A 17,856-nucleotide genomic window follows, 5' to 3' on the forward strand; every position below is an offset into this window, starting at 1 on the left:
GTCTGAAGACAGGAAATAAGGCTTGGAGTATTAAATCCTAGGAGAAAATAGTTTCCAATGCAGGTATTTTTTTGCTCATTTATCCCTTTAGATGAAAAGGGTAAGGTGAGTAGAATTAGCTGAATTACTTTCATAGACACAACAATTGTCATGATTTGCTATCCATGACTCCTCTAATCTGCTGAAAGTGTTCATAAAGCATTTCAAAAGGAATTTTTAAATCCATTGGAGGACTTGGTCTGCAAATTTGTCATGAGATTTTCTTTGTAGTATTTGTTAAGTTCAATGACTAGTTTATTTTCTTTTTTATTGCTAGACCTACCACAAAATTAATTTCCTTAGTTACCAACAAATTTGTGAACTCTATATACTGCTATGCTATATACCCGTCTAGGTAGCAACATGGTTTTCGCCAACAAGCTTTGAAATCACTGGATGCGGAATCAGCTTCAGTTATTAAAAAAATATTTGGTCACATCAGATTAAGCATATTCTTTTCAAAAGTAGTATTCCAAGTATGGCCTTAGCTGTATTTGATATTTCTAATCATGTTCTAATCATAGTTACTGTGTACTTTGAAATAAAGTTCCCTGTGATGGTTAATATTGATCATCAACTTGATTGGACTCAGAGATATCAGAGAGATTAGTGAAGCAAAATTCTAGATGCATCTGTCAAAATGCTTGCAGAGTTGATTATCAGAGAGACAAGAAGGGAGCCCTATCTTCCTTTAGTGTGGGCGAATCAATCAGTAGCTTAGAAAAAAAATCAAAAAAGAAAAAAAAAAAGGAAAAAGGAAAGGAAAAGCAGAAAGAGGACTTTAGATTGAGCATTTAAGCCCATTTCTTCCTGAGCAGATTTGTGTTTTTCTGCCACCATTACCTCTGCACATCAGAGTCATGCTACTTCAGTTTTTCCACAAGAATTTACAAGAGTAATAATCCAGGGAGCTTCCCTTGGGTTCTTAGAGTTACAGTTTCTTCTATTTTGCAGCTATTAGGTCTTCTCTCTGGTTTGCTGTGAGCTATTGTTTACCTATCTTCCTATGATCAGTAACTATTTCAGTTAACCATATGAGAATGAGTAAAAAGTATTTTCTTCAGAGATTTCTATTGCAAAGGATTCAGCCTTCAGCATTTAATTTTTTTATTTTTTTTTATTTTTGTTGTCGGTGATGTGCAAAGGGGTAAAAGTTACATTCATCAGGTAGTGGATGCATTATTGCTCGAACACTTTTACCCCTTTCCCCATGTTTTTTCTCCCACTTTACCTCTCCCTACACCCTCCCACTTGTCTTGTTTTTCCCTTACCCTCCCTATTTCAAATAAATAAATACATGTACAATATACCAGATACTGCATTCTAATACAGCAACAATATGAGATAAATCACAAGGGAAAAAGGAGAAAAGAAATAGAGACACCTAGATAGGCAGGAAATTGTAAATATTTATAGTGAAAAAGAAAATAAAACCTTAAAGTTTCTATGGTTGGTGGTTATACCTCGAATTTGGAGATGCTGACAAAAAGCTAATTAGAAGTAACACAACATGGATGATTGGATTGAATATCATATTTTACTTTCCCAGATTAGTTCTGAGAGTAAAGAAAGCATTATAAGAATTTTTCATTTTATTTTAGTTGATCATGGAACTTGAACTCGGGGCCTAGGCACTCTTTCTAGGCTTGAATTGAGGGTCTTGGTCTTTTATCACTTTGAGACACAGCTCTATTTCCAATGGCTAATTGGAAATAAGCATCTCAGACTTTCCTGTCTGGATGGGCTTTAAACTGTGATCCTAAGATCTCAACTTCTTGAGTAGCTAAGATTACAGGAATCCAGCTTGCATTTCAAATTTGTATGTGTTTATCCCACTTGGAAAGTCATGTAAATATATTAAAATCATATTTGAGAAATAAAGCTGTTTCCAATCATTATGACTTAAAAAGCTCTTCCTTTGGGTTCTGGTTGTATCTATTTTGCCTGCTTTGTTCAAAGTAAGCAATTAATACTGAAGATAAAGTACTCATTAAGTTGTGTATTTGATAGAATAGTAAATATAAAGGAAACAAAATTACACAATAAATAAGCAACTGAATTGAAATGATTTGGACAGTGCCTGAAAAATAATGAAGAGTAGAAATAAGAGAAGTCTTTATCTAAAGCAATTGTTTTATTTTGTAAAGTTCTTGCAGAATAAAAGGGAACATTATTTTATGGTTTTGTTTAAGTATTGTGACTATTGATATTAATATCTGTTTTATTTTCCTCTTCATTAAACAATCTGTATATTTTCTCTCCCTTTTCTCCCCGTGGAGAAAATATGCTTCTGGATTCATCAAAAAACTTATTAATTTTTACTTTTTCTGAAGAAGCTATTTTCCATGGTTTAATCTATCATTATACAATAATATTATGAGATTTTTAAAAACGGGAATGTCTTTGCTATCAAATAGATTCTGTAATCTAGCATCAAGACTCAAATTGAGACATCATTTATCCTGAATTTTATAAAATTCATACACAAATATGATAATTCTAGATAAAACTGAAGTGGATTTCTTAAATACTTCAGAATGCATTGAAACTGGAAACAGACATTGAAATTTCTTCATATCAGCTCAAATGTTTTTACCCCTTCAGGTTACACTCCAATAGGAAATTACTTATAAAACAAAGTAATAATTATCATGTGTGTACAGAATCATTAGAAGAAAATATCAATATGGGATCAAGAAATACAAACTATAATAGATGAATAGGTTTTTCTAATAAAATACAATATAATACTATAGCAATCTCCATAGTTAAAAATATTGTAGAACTTTCATAACAAACCACAGTTTCAGTAACATTAGCCTGAAAAATCTGTGTTCAAAAGAAAAATAACTCAATTCTGAAAGGATCAAATGAAATGTATCATAAGAAAAATTAGAATAACTCCATATTTCTATTTTTACAAAAGGCTAAAGTAGTGGATGTAAATATTGGCACGATTTCATAGAATCTTTTTACGAAAGCAGATGAAGCAGTTGGAGATTTTAGAACTTCCCAGAAATAATTCATTTTATTACTATTTTTATATTCTATATAATGTTTATCCTTAAAATCATTTGAAATAGTAGATAAGTAACTTTTGTCCTCGACTTAGAGTTTCTGGAGCTTTCTGTTGGCATTCTGTCCATTTCTGACAATAAAGTATAGATAGAATTTTAGTGTAATCCAGTGACTCTACTTATTAGACAAGTGTGACAAAGTTCATTCTTTTCCTTCAGTGACTTTGACATCAGTGACTCCCAGAAGTGCCATTTACTGCAGAGAAAAGGAACATTACAATTGTATCATTTTAACTTTGACAAAAATATATGACTGCTAGGATGGAGTAAATACTGCTTGGCAGATTTCATGGTAATATCTGACATTTCTAGTTGAGATTTTTTTCTATAATAGAGATTTAAGGAAGTAATTTAAAAGGATAATACATAAACAACACTCAGAAGAATTCTGCTTAATAAATTTAATGATGTTACATTCCTTGAAGGTGTGAACTGAATTTACTAATTAAAATGGGAAAACTTAATATTTTAAATGCATGTTTTTATCTCAAAATACAGAACGATTAAAATTACTGAAAAAGGGGTATTACATTATTTCAATCTACTTTAAATTATTTGTTAAGAATTTTCACTACGACTTCTGTTTGCTTCCATTCCCAGATTAACAATAATCTAAACAGAAAAACAAAGCAACACATTTAAATAAAATCATTTATACCCAGTCATATTTGAGGGCATATTATTTTATAAGCACTGGACATTGTGGCATTGCAAACATTCACTCAGGAGAAGAAATTAATACTGGGAAGGTTTTGTACTTTTTCATTTCTCTTTGTTGTTGGGGTAATGTATAGAGGGCTTACCGTTACATTTGTCAGGTAATGGGTGCACTACTTCTCAAACACTGATCCCCTTCTCCTGTTTTTGTCCTGCTTTCTCTCTCCCACCCCCTCCCAGTCATCTTGTCTCCCCCTTCCCTTCCCTATTTTAAATAAACAAATTAGCATATATACAATATATCAGGTACCAAAGTCAGATACAGTAAACACATGAGATTAACCGTAAGGGGGGGGGGGGAAGAAAAGAAATAACTTCACATAGTACATTAAGGACAAAAATCCCAAAGATAAACCTCTCAAAAGCTATGTACATGTGGCAATGATGAGAATAAATGAAATGAACTCTAGGATATGGAAACAAGAGGTTTCATAATTTTAAGAGCATTTGTGTTTTATGAATTGTTTTACACAGTGAGAATTCCATGTGTTCAGAATTGTTGAGTATACAAGATGGTAGATATAGTAATAACAGGATAGTATTTCTGATAGCTCTATCAACAAATGTGGATGAATTGGTGTTATTTTTTGGAGTGTACTTTAAAGAGGCTGATAATGGACTGAATGTAAATAAGAGGCGTAAAAGAATAATTACATTTTTTGTTTCTGTGAAACTGAGTGTCTTATTTACAAGATAAGGAAAACTTAAAAGTGCCATATTAATAAATCAGGGCTACACACATTTTCAAAATGGAAGGAACACATAACACTATTACAGGACAAAATTCCAAAACAACAGAGTAGCAAAATGACTTAGAAGATATAATCTACCATCTTAGTTGATGATAGCTGCAGTATTTCTGCTTGAGTAGTTCAAATGGTAATATTCTCCTAGCTTTACCAATGGAATAACTACTTTTGTAAGCACTACATATAATAAGCAATTATTTCTTGTGTGTGCTGTATACATCTGCTTGGAGTAAGGATTTGGAAAGCAGTGTTCTATAGAACTTAGATCCTTATCCAAGATCTTGCCATTTGATAATAAAATAGTCATTAAATAATAACTGTTAAGGCCTTTATTTCTCGTACTTATTTATAATTAAAACATGCAGATTGATGTACTGTTTAACGAAGATTTGGCTCATCATTTTCTCCAATTCCTATTAAATAGCCCTTTAAAAGTCTGTTGGTCTTATGGTAGGTCCATCAGATTATTCTGCTAATTCAGTTACACGTGTTGTGTATTGAAGCTATGAAGCTGGTAATGATCTTAGAGATGGTAAGAGATTTTGCATGTAACTATAACCCAAACTCGGTTCTGGTGGGTTTCTCCTCTGATTGAAACTTATATTGTTTTGCTACAGTAATACTTAAAAAATAAATATGAGAACTTCTTGAGTCTGAGGATGTTGGACTGAAGCTAGCCTAGTAGACATTTTGGCACATGACAAAATACAGTGATATTTAACTTTAATTAATAATATAATAGCCTATAATTATCATTAATGACCTCCTTAAATGATTTAAACATTTTGACAATATTTTAAACATGTTGATATATATTTTTAATTAATATTTTCAAAATCAGTATACCACAAAAGTTGAAAATTGTGATTTTTTGTATTCAATACTTACATGCCATGTAAAAAGAGCTATTCAATTTTGGTCAAATGCTTTCTAGCACTTTTGTTAGGAATCATCTTAGATCATGACTGAATTATATTAGATCATGACTGAATTCACTACAGTGTATGTGCTAATCAGTTAGGGTGTGTATTGCATATTATATAACAGAAACTATGGTGTTTTCCATGCACTGTACATGGCAACTGCTTCAAATATTGAAGGATATGGTTTAATGCTTTAAACAAGAAATTTAGTTGGATTCAGTATTTTATTGTACTCCCTGTGCTACCCATATAGTTTAATTTAGCAGAATATTTAAAACAAAATTCTCTAGCATAAATTATAGAACAGAAAATTTGTCAAGACTAAGTCTCCAAACAATGCAAGCCAAAACCACATCTGAAAATTAAACTAGTCTAGTCTATTTGTCTGGTTTGCAATGGTTTCATTGTTCCTTTCTTTGCCTAGAAAACAAATCTTAAAGAGAAAGTACTTTGACCAAAATAATAAAAATGGTGAACCATTAAATCACTTCACATTCAAGACTTGATTATTCAAGTTATTATCTGTAGAAGTAGTAATAATGGGTTGAAATTTTGACTTCTCTAATTCCTATGGTGAAGTCTGAAACTATCAATCTGACAATGTGTGCCCTTTGTGTGCCCTTGTGACCTTCAGGAAAATAATGGATCTGCTGGGCTCTTTTGAAAAAAAAATCCATGACTTTCTAAAAAAAATTCCCTATAACCCTACTTGTCCCTTCTTTCCAATGAGGCTACAGAAAGAAATCACTGTCTAAGGACAAGGATATGGCCCCTCAGTTCTACTGGAGCTTTAACCATTCTGTCTTAGTCTTCAAATGTGTGAGAGAAAATATTTATTACTTAAGACATAAAATCTATGATACTTTTTGTCAGGGTGATTTCCAGCATTGTAGTAAGATAGCCTGTATAATTGGTGCATTTGAATTATTGATATATGAGGGAAATAATTGATAACTTATTATGGGAAATACTCTTATGGAACATAATTCTTTTGATTAGATTTAAAATCTTTCTATGAATCTTAGGAATAAAAATAATTTATTATTTCATTGTTTCTGATGAAAAATAAAGGCTAAGAAAATAAAAGAAATAACATTGGAAAGTTAATAATGTAAAATCTCTGATCTAGTGCAGGTGATGAAAAATGGCTGCAATTTTTTTTATTTTCTCAAAATGAAAATATTTGATTGAAAAACAATACAGACTTAATTTTTAAATTGATTAGATTTTCTGGTGTTCGACATTTGTCTGTGAAGGATCAATTATCTCCTTTTTATTTCCCCTAGCTGAAAATAATTGAGTTAGAAAGCATGTCTCTCTCATGCAGTACATTATAAAGTTTAACAATGAAACTAGTCAATGCCAATTTGTGTGTAATATTATTGGTTAAGTCCCCAGCTATAAGAAGAAACAACAGGAGAAGTCAGAGCCAAACAGGCTTGTTAAATTCTGTTTCTGAAGAGAAGTGTAATGTGCCTCTCCTATCTTTTCTAAGGGCAGGAAAAAGAGAAGCCATTAGCAGTACACATTAATTGTGCAATAATAGATGTTTTGTGGGAAAAGAAACAAGCAGGTTTAGGGTCTTTTTTGTTTGGTTTTGTGGTCAGTCAAGACTTGAAATCTGGCCTGGGTGCTGTCCCTGAGCTCTTCAGCTCAAGGCTAGTGCTCTACCACTTCAGCCACAGCACCACTTCTGGATTTTTCTGGGTCTGTGACACCAAGGAATAGAATCCAGGGTTCTGTGAATGCTAGGTGAGCATTCTACCACTAAGACATGCTCCAGGCTCAAAACAGGACAAAATCAACTGGTTACATTACTAAAAATAAGAAAGACAAAGTTAAGTTTAGCTTTTCAGCTTAAAGTTAGGTTATAGAATTTAATCAACAGGAAACTACTTATTAGCTGGGTGCAGGGGCTCACATCTGTAATCCTAGATACTCAGGAAGCTAAGATCAGAGGACTGGGATTCAAAGCCAGCCAGGGTACTAAAGTCTGTGAGACTCTATATCCAATTAATCACTAAAAATTGGGAAGTGCAGCTGTGGCTCAAGGGGTGGGGCAGTAGCCTTGAGCTAAAGAACTCAGGGACAGCACCCCGGCCCAGAGTTCAAGCCCTGTGACCAAGCACACATACAAAAAGGAAAAAGAAACAACTTATTTCATGCATGTATTGAGTATCCAAAATAAAGAAATAATGGAATTGAATGGATATACTTTAAAATGAAAATTGTCATTCTAAATAATGCATACCACAACTGATACTTTTTGTCTATTTGAATGCCTTACATAAGTCAAACATTTTGGCTAACACAGAGACATTCAGTAGAACATATTATACAATTTTTGTATTAGTTCCGCATTACTATAATAAAATATACAAGATAATTTACTTACAAATGAAAACATGTCATACTAGATCACAATGGTAAAAGTCCATGAGCAAGTGGCCATATCACTTTAGGCCAATAAAGAAAACTAAACCCGGGGAAACATGGTGGGGGGAAAATTATATTAACAGGCACATACTAAATAGGAGTAGACAGCAAACATCAAATGAACAATAAATGTTAACGTTCCTGTAAGAATTACGTAATATTCTTAAATCGAATATGCCTTGCTGCACAATTCCCCATATGTAATATGAATCACTAACATTACCTTTCAGTATTTGCTGAGTAATAGCCTGCCTTTTCCCTTCTTCCTTTCAAGTATTCACTCTGTAAAATATGTTTCTTTTATTGTCTTTCAAAAGGTAATCATCACACTATGAATAGTAGCATGAAGGAAAGTGATACAAAACTCTATCCTCAGAGGTTTTTGCATTTAAATTGAACACCTTATGGTTCTAATATTCTCTGTGGTAGAACCTGAAATATATGTACATATTTTGTGAGGATTTAAATGGGGTTGTAGAAAAAGCTTTTTATAAGTGGCATGACAGTTCAGCTTTAGATGCATTGTTCACAGAGGCCTTGATCATAAAACTCTTCCAACTGATTGATTCAATCTTTTAAACTGTTCTGTCAGGACTCTAATGAATTATACCCATTGAGGTGCAATACTTGTGTGTGAATGTTTGTATGTAAGTATATATACATGAATATGTATATATGCATGTACATATATATACACATATAGAGAGATGCACATGTATGCATATATGTAGCCATATACATATATGCACATGTATATATATGCATAACATGTATATAGGTATATACACATACACAGGTATACAAGCATACATGTGTGTAGTTTTTTATATACCTATGTGCACATATACACACGTATATATACACATACATGTCTGTGTATTTGTATGTATATATACCTATATATAGACATCTACACAATTCATATCTACGTGTATACATAATTTTATATATCAAATCTAGGTATAAAGTATATGAACAAATATAATTTATATAAGATAATAATTAAGGTATCTATGCAACTATCCATTAGAAGTTTATGAATGCCACTGAGTTGATGCTGATCTCTTATGGAAGTTCCCAGACAGGACACTAGCTTGGAAATTCCTTTGTGCTTTTAACTATACTCTTAAGTAAGAATTTCTTGGTCCTAGGAAGGAGCAAGATTTACTTCATAAACCCAACTGATTGAAGAGGGTCTCTTATTATTATGACAGACAGCTCTAAATGTTAAGTATATATATCAGATAAGTTTGAGAAATAAAGAGAATGTTTTTAATATAATAGTTGAGTGTCATTGAATATACAAACTTCACAGAAAAGTAGTATTCTATTAATAACTATAATTCTTAGTCATGCTAATCTATATAACATTTTCAAATATTAAAATATGAATTAACATTAAGACACTCAGTAGTCATTAAAGAATGCTCGTGAAATCTATCTCTTTATGAAACCTAATTGTTCCTTTCAAAGGTTGCATATTAAGTTAATTATCTCAGAATTCTGGTAGTTTCTTGAGAGATCTCAAAGCATCCTGTGCCATTCTTCTTGCTTAACTTATATCACACATAATCTGTGTTTCATGACTGGTCAGTTGTCTAAATTTCTTAGGAGGAGGTAGAATTTCTCCATTCAGCATTGTTCCTCTTATTTTTCAAGCCTCTGTACATTTCCCACAAATAACCAATCCACCTTCTCTGAGATTCACATTTTTCATCATTGTCGGAGTTCTTATTAGTGAAATAGCAAAGTGCTAATCTTGAGCAAAAAAGTCCAAGAAGGGAACTCATACACAAGAATCAAGCACACAACCTGGAAAAAAAATTAAAGCTTCACTGGTTCTTTTTATTTCATGATTATTTTATATTAGCTAGCACAATACACTGCTTAAATAAAATTCAACCTAGCATTCATAAGAGTGTCATGATTGGCATGTGCAAACTAAATTATAGTTAACTTATTTTATTAATCAATATATATTTATCATAATCAGAGGTATTCAGATAAAGTGATCATAAATTATCACATTTATTTATATGATAATAAATTACAACTTTAATTAGAATTTCTCTTGTGAAATGTTTCTCACTTCAGCCTATCACATTATTGTTATTTATAATGTTTACATGCAATCAATACTCTATTAAATCCCTAAGCTAATAGTTTATGTGAATAACAAATTTAAAAGCTGTCTTCTACGAAAAAAATCATTATCATCATCCTTTCATTGTTGAATGTTTATTATGGAATATATGTCTTCTCTAAGTTTTGATACTATTTAGTTTGATTATAAAGCCCTCAATAAAATAGTAAAAAAAATAATTTTAAGTCAGTCTTAAAGTTTGTTATTTGTAAATGTAAAGTATCCTTTATTTTGAGTAAGCTAAAACTTTATTTGAACAAAGGGGGATAGAAAATTGAAGTAATGTAGGTATTTAAAAAATATTATAAGGTAGGGAAGAAATTAGTTAGAATCTTCTCTGCAATTAATGACCAAAAGCATAGAAGCTGGGCTGAGGTTTAAGTGGTGAAGCACTAGTCTTTTGCAAAGAGCTCAGTGACACGGCCCAGTACCTGAGTTCAAGGCACATGTTTAACACAGTAAATAAATAAACTTAATACATAGAAAGAGAGAATTACAAATGTTTTATAGGTTAAAGCCAGAACACCTATTTTGGAATTCAGTTGGATTCATTGCTACATTTCAGACAAGCACCATGTAAGATTGTGTTCAACTGAGACTAACAAAGATACAATTTCCCAGATGTTCATATATTCAAGTCCTTTTGAGGTGTGCAATTCAGGATTTCTGGGGAATACTCTTGTCTAGAAAGTTATCATAGACACAGATCTCTTCAGGTTCAAAACGTAGAGAAAATTGCACATTTCAGCTACTAGGAAAGAGTCAGACCAAACAATCATCTATTTATGTTATTGTTGCTAATGACAAATAATAGCTTTTTCCTTTCTTTCTTTTTTATTGTTGGGATAATGTATAGAGGGGGTACAGTTACATTTGCCAGGTAGTAGGTGCGTTACTTCTCACACATTGATACCCTTTCTCATGTTTTTGTCCCTTTTTCCCTCCCCCGTCCCTCCCAAACATCTTGTTTCCCCCCTTCCCTTTCCTACTTCAAATAAATAAATAAGCATATATATAATATACCAGGTCAGATACAGAGTCAGATACTGTAACAATATGAGATTAACCATGAGGGCAAAAAAGAGAAGAGAAATAACAGAGTACATTACAAACAACAATCACACAAGATAAAAGCTCCTGTTTCCCTATCTTAGAGTTCCTTTCATTTAGTCTCATCCTATATGAGCTCATGAACTAGGTTTTCAGGTATTGTAATCCTCTGCTAAGGGAAACCTATGTTCCTTTAGATGTGGCATACTAAACTTAATATGATTTTTTCAAGTCTTTCCATTTTCTTACAAATGGAGTGATGTCATTCTTTCTTTTGGTGGCATAGAATTTCATTGTATATAAGCACCACGCCTTGTTGATCCAGTCATGTACTGAAGGGCATCTGGGTTGGTTCCATATCTTTGCTATGGTAAATAATGCATCATTAAACATCATTGTGCTATTGGCTTTAGTATGTCCTTGTTTCTGGACATTTGGGTAAATGCCAAGGAATGGAATTGCTGGGTCATAGCGGAGCTCTATGTTTAGTCTTTTGAGGAATCACCATACTGCTTTCCATATTTGTTGAATAAGTTTACACTCCAAACAAAAGTGTAGTAGTGAGGTGGAATCTAAAAATTGTTTGATTTGTATTTCTTTTATGGCCAGAGATGTGGAGCATTTCTTCATGTGTCTATAGGCTATTCTTTTTTCCTCCTCAGAGAAAACTCTATTTTTACCCCATCATTTAATGGGATTGTTATTTCTTGGAAGATTTGTTTTGGAGAGATTCATATTTTTAGCTGTTGATATATTTTAGATATGAGGTCTTTGTATGTTGTACGGTTACTGAAGATCTTCTCCCACCCTGTGAGCTTTCAGTTTAGATTGCTAGCTATGTCCTTCGCCATACAGAAGATATGCAGTTTGTTGCAGTCCTATTTGTCTAAACTTTCTTTAATTTGTTGTGTTTCTGGGTCTTTATTAAGAAACTTTCGACCTGTGCCAAGAAGTCCTAATGGATCTCCTATTCCTTCTTGTAGATATTTTTGGGTACTTGCTTTTGCTTTAATTCATTTGGAATTAATTCTGGGGTGCAGGGTGACATAAAAGTATCCACTTTTAGTTTTCTGCAGGTGTTTAACCAATTCTTCCAGCACCACTTGTTGAAGAGGCTGTCTTTCTCCCATCCTATTTTTTTGGCTCCCTTATCAAAGATGAGGAGGCCATAGGTCTGAAGGTTGATTTCTGGGTCTTCAGTTCTATTCCATTGGTCCTCAAGCCTGTTCTTAGGCCAGTACCAAGCTGTTTTGGTTACTATATCTCTGTAATAGTGTCTAAACTTTGAAGCTATTGCAAAAGGAGCTCTTTCCTGATTTCTGCCTAGCTCTTCTCATTGTTGACTTACTGGAAAGCAGTTCATTTTTTAGGGTTAATTTTATACCCTGTTACTTTGCCATAGTTTCAAATCAGCTCAACTCGGAAGTGCAGTTTTTTACCATTCCTTAAACACAGAATCATTGACAAACAATACCTTAATATTCCTTTATCTGAACTAAGATTTTGATCATGTTTCCTAATCGAAACTTAAAGATTTTCCTTTATTGCAGCGCAGTTCCTCCCACCTCTTGCACTCTCTTATTAGGTATGTGTGATTCATAGCCTCTTGCCTGGTTTACAATTAGAAAATGTCTTGCTGAAGGTCTTAGACTCATCTTTTTGCAATAAAAAGAACAAAAAATATTATTCTTCCTTTCTAGTTTCTTTGGAAGGAAATTAGCCTGTGATCTGCCCTGATTACAAAGTAAGAATGAACTGGTCAGACAAAAATCTGCAAACTAAGAAAAAATACAGTGGCCTGAATCTATCAATGAGTAATTTGTAAGAATGTTATGCTGTCCTAAAATGTTTCCCCACATGCTTACTTCATTTTCTCTCCATTATTGCAGTAGTACCCATTTCCACTCATAAACACAAGTTTTCTGTGTTTCTGTTAAAAGGATGTCTTTGGCATTTTTCTTCCTCTATTTTCTTACACTTTAAGAAACATTAACAAATGCTAGTTTACTTAACTGCATTATAAATAATTGTTCCTAATAGTGAGTCACATATTCATTCATACAAATGATATTTGAAATCCATGATAAATACAACCATTATAAAATAAACTAACATTGCATGTATAATATATCTTCTAGATAAAATCAAAATAATTCTGGCTTCAAAGCATTTTCAAGATTTTTAGAAACAAATTGAAAATGCTATGTTGGATAGTTTATTGAGGAGGGCTCATCAAACTTTACACATTTTTTTAAATCCTACTATTTACTGCTTTTTTCAGAATTTGATTTGAATACTTTTTCTTAATTATTTTCTTATTTAGTTTAGTTTTAAATGATAATTGGCTTTCCATTTAGTTACTTGGTGTTTTTTATTTCCCTAGATTTTCCTAGAACTCATTTCATGTACTATTAGATGTGTGTATAAAACAACTGAGGAAATTGTAATAAACAACAATTAATGTAACAGACTGAGTGCTAGAATTTACACAGCGCTACTGATAAGGAAAAGCTGTAGAGAAGACAGGGTATTCAAACAAAGGTAGAAATGAGAAATGATTTAGAAAAAAAATGGAGTGAAACGTATTGAAATCTAATGAGAGAAAAGATAACATTTAATGAAACCTGAAAGCTGTTTTGAAGTTATGAATTTTGATTTGACAGTTATATTTTCAATTGCCCGTGATGTACAATAATTTGGTTTAATAAAATATTCAGGCACCTATTCATTGAGTGCATAATTAGAGAAGTATCTTAAGGAGCTTTTTGTCTTTCTTTGTTTTTCTTTTTAAAGTGACCATTTTGATAAGAGTTTTGTATAAATTACTGCCTAGTATTCAGACATGGTAATAGCTGGGGGCCTCATTATTATTATATCTGTTTAGACAAATTTCCACACCTTAAAATAGAGATAATTACACAATTTACTAATAGGGTTGAATAGAGCACTAAATGAGATAGAAGGTATTAGCGTCTCCATATTTGTTTTCCTGAACATCTTCTGTTATAACCTCAAGCTTTCGTACCATTGATAATGACAGCCAGTCCCTGTAGACAACTCTAACCATAACCACAACAAGAAAATAATTAATTCTTAAATTTTCTCTCATATCTCATTCAGTTTTGTGGAACTTATTCCCCTAATACATCTAGAAGCCAAGCAAATTTCACCATCTTTACCTAACTACATTTGGTTAAAGCTGCCATTTCTCCAACTGATTACAGTAATTCTGTTCACAATGGAAATTTCTTTTGCCCTTTGTCTGATACAGTAGATTTTCTAACATAGTACCAGTAATAATTCTCTCTTTGAAAAAAAAAACCAAAAACTGAGATCAAGACCTTAATCAAATCACAATAAGGACAGATATCCTTCTGATAATACAGATGGTTTTTATCTTACCTGGCTCATTTTATTTTATAACAATTTTGCATGCAAAATATTTGACTATACCAATTAATATTTTAGTAACTGTATAATTATGTTTTCACATACCTGTGCCTCTCCTAATAATTATGTATTGAGATTCATAAAGGGGAATTTTTAAATTATTAGGTTGTGGTAATTAGAAGTGTGCTTGGCACCTTGTAGGTATGTCACTTATATTTTTCAAATATTTTTCTCCATTTCCAGCATCCTGTGATATCGCAAGCTATTTTCCTTTTAGGAAATTCGTCCCTCCCTAGTTCTATTATATGAAAAACTGCATATGTCTCCTCACCATCTAGTTATTCCTTTACATTTATCTTTGTTCTTATTCCTAACCTCTTTTGTTTTATTTTTTTGCTATTTTCTTCTACAGTAACAGTAGTTACAGAGAGGCGATTGCCAAATACAAAGTGACAAAACAAGACTTATACAAGCATATCCACAGGAAGACTTCATGGTTAACTTACCATCATTTCCAATATCACAGAATGTCACAGTCCATTAACTGTTCCTATAAACACTATTTATTCTGACATTAGCAAATCAACCTCAGACATTCAGAATTGAATATTAATCTTTATTTTTTAAATTTTAATTATGAAGTACAGATCTATTTATTTATCTATTACTTGTTTTATATTAATTTTATCCTACTATGCAAAACTTCAAGAGAACAGAGAAATATTGATTTTAAAACTACTTCTAAGTCCCTTGTCCCTTTCAGTCTGACTTACTTTATTAATATGATGATTTTCTGTGTCTACCAATCATTTCACAAATGGTAACCAAGTAACATAGATATAGAAATAAATTCATACTGTCTAAATAATAATAATGAGATACTTTTTTAATTTTATGAAGGATGCTTAAATCTAAAGACACACTGCTGTTTAAATACAGTGTCTACATAAAATGTGCCTACATAAAAGGCTAGTAAAAAAGAATGAAACAATAGTTATTTTGAGCAGTTTCAAAGACACTTCATCTTCTGCATAAACATTGGCAGTAGTTAGACAAAATGATAATTTTCAAAAATTTCCTAGATGTCAATGATGGTAAATGCTTGAAAGTAGGAAGTGTAAAATGCTCCCAGGGAGAATCACTTCAAAAAGATTTTGACTGTGGAGCATCAGCTGCATGTTACTGGAACTGAGTATAATATTTGCTTTGATGTCCCCTTGGGTTTACTCTGAGAGAGAATGCAGCTGGATAGTACAAATATTTTCTAATTTCTAGAAAATCTTTGTGGAAAGGAAAACTGAGGATAGCCTAAAGTATGATCATATTCAATTATTGTGAACAAGTGTTGACTGTCTCTTGTGTTGCTCCTGACTTAATAATTACCACAAAATGCCATTCTATACATATGAAAGTTTATTTAAATTTTAATAGTTTATTGTTATCATATGGGAGCTCTGGAAAAGGCTGAATTGCGCTTATTTTGATCATTTTCAATCTGTATTGTACTGAAAATCTGAACAAATACTTAGGAACTCTTATGCATGGAATAAATTTTTTATTTTCTGATTGGCTGTTTTCTACCCATTTATTTGTATGAAATGTATCAATTCTATATAATCCTCTAATTGATATGCTACATGCTGGAATGAAGTTTTTGTACAAAAATTTGACGGAGTAGTGGAATACTAAATAAACAGGGTATGTTAACTTCTCAATGTTTTATAATCTAGCACATGGATAAAATATACTTTTTCTGGGCTCAAAATTTCTCTTTCCAAAACAAAAGAAACAAGAGGATTGTGGAATAGTTTTCTTTTCTTCTTAATAACATCTAGTCTTAAGCAAAAATTTTCTTGTGCAGGTTAATAGAGTATTTAATATACTGTTTATTTAAAATTGAACAGTTCTCTCCGAGGAAAACATATCCTTACTTTTAATTTTTCTACTTTTTAAATCAAGTACATAGATATTTTGCAATTTTATAGCTATTATCACAATAGGCAACACGGCAAGGATCATAAAAACTCAGCAAGTATCATTCTTTGGCAGCTATTCTCATATTTTCCTTAAGAGTACAGTAATAAAAATGCTAAGAGAAAAAAATGGAATGGGCGCTACAGATACTTCAATGCTGAAGTCTGGGATTTCATCTTTTCTCTAAACTGAACCTACCAATATTACTCCCTTCTGAGTGGGAAAGCCACTTTGTGCTGTATATGTCAGTATGTGTTGTGTGTGTTTTTGTTGTGAGAGAGAGAGAGAGAGACAGAGACAGACAGAGAGAGGTGGGAGGAAGGGAGGAAGACAGAAAGAGATAGAGAGAAAGAGACAGAAAGATATGAGAAAATGTGTCTAGACCATATAAGACTATCCATAAGGTAAGATTTTTCTTCATAACATTTATTACACAAAATAAATGTAACTATAAATTGTTGAATCTGCTACTTTCACAGCATACAAAATTATTATGCTACTATTTTATTGATAGATCAATAATAAAAAAGAACTGTTCAAATATTTTATTAGAATTCACAAATTTATTTGAACCATAAACCTTCAGCTTTACAAAGTGAAATTAAACACAATGAAATGCATTAAGTGATAAGCTTCATAAAAATTTTATCATTATGAAGCTATTGCTTTGAGAAAATATTGGGAATGGAAATTGTCTTGAAAGGAGGGATGCATCGCTCTCTCAGAAACTCTTTAAGAGGTAACTAGGCACTGCTGGCTCAAGACAAGAATGTGAGCTACTTAGGAGGATGAGATGTTAGGATCATGATTCAAAGCCAGACTGAGCAACAATGCCCATGAGACTCTGATCTCCAATTAGCCACAAGAAAATCGGAAATGGTACTGTGTCTGAAAGTGGTACCGAGCTAGCATAAAAGCTCAGGGACAGTGCTCAGACCCTGAGTTCAAGCCTCATGAAAAATTTTTTAAAAAAGAGAGAAGATTGGGTAAATGCCAAGTAGCAGAATTGCTGGGTCATATGGGAGCTCTATAGTTAGTCTTTTGAGAAACTGCCATACTGCTTTCCATAGTGGTTGAATGAGTTTGTACTCCCACCAACAGTGTAGTGGTGATCCCTCCTGGCCACATCCCCTCCAGCATCTGTTGTTATCAGATTTCTTGATCCTGTTGTGGACTAGCACAACAATGTTCATTGCAGCCCCATTTACCATAGCAAAGGTATGGAACCAACCCAGATGTCCCTCAGTTGAAGAGTGGATCAACAAGATGTGGTATTTATACACAATGGAATTCTATGCTGCTGTCAGAAAGAATGACATCGCCCCATTTGTAAGGAAATGGAAAGCCTTAGAAAAAAT

The sequence above is a fragment of the Megascapheus bottae genome, chromosome 11 (assembly GCF_031878675.1).
Source record: "Megascapheus bottae isolate mThoBot1 chromosome 11, mThoBot2.hap1, whole genome shotgun sequence".
Taxonomy (NCBI): Eukaryota; Metazoa; Chordata; class Mammalia; order Rodentia; family Geomyidae; genus Megascapheus; species Megascapheus bottae.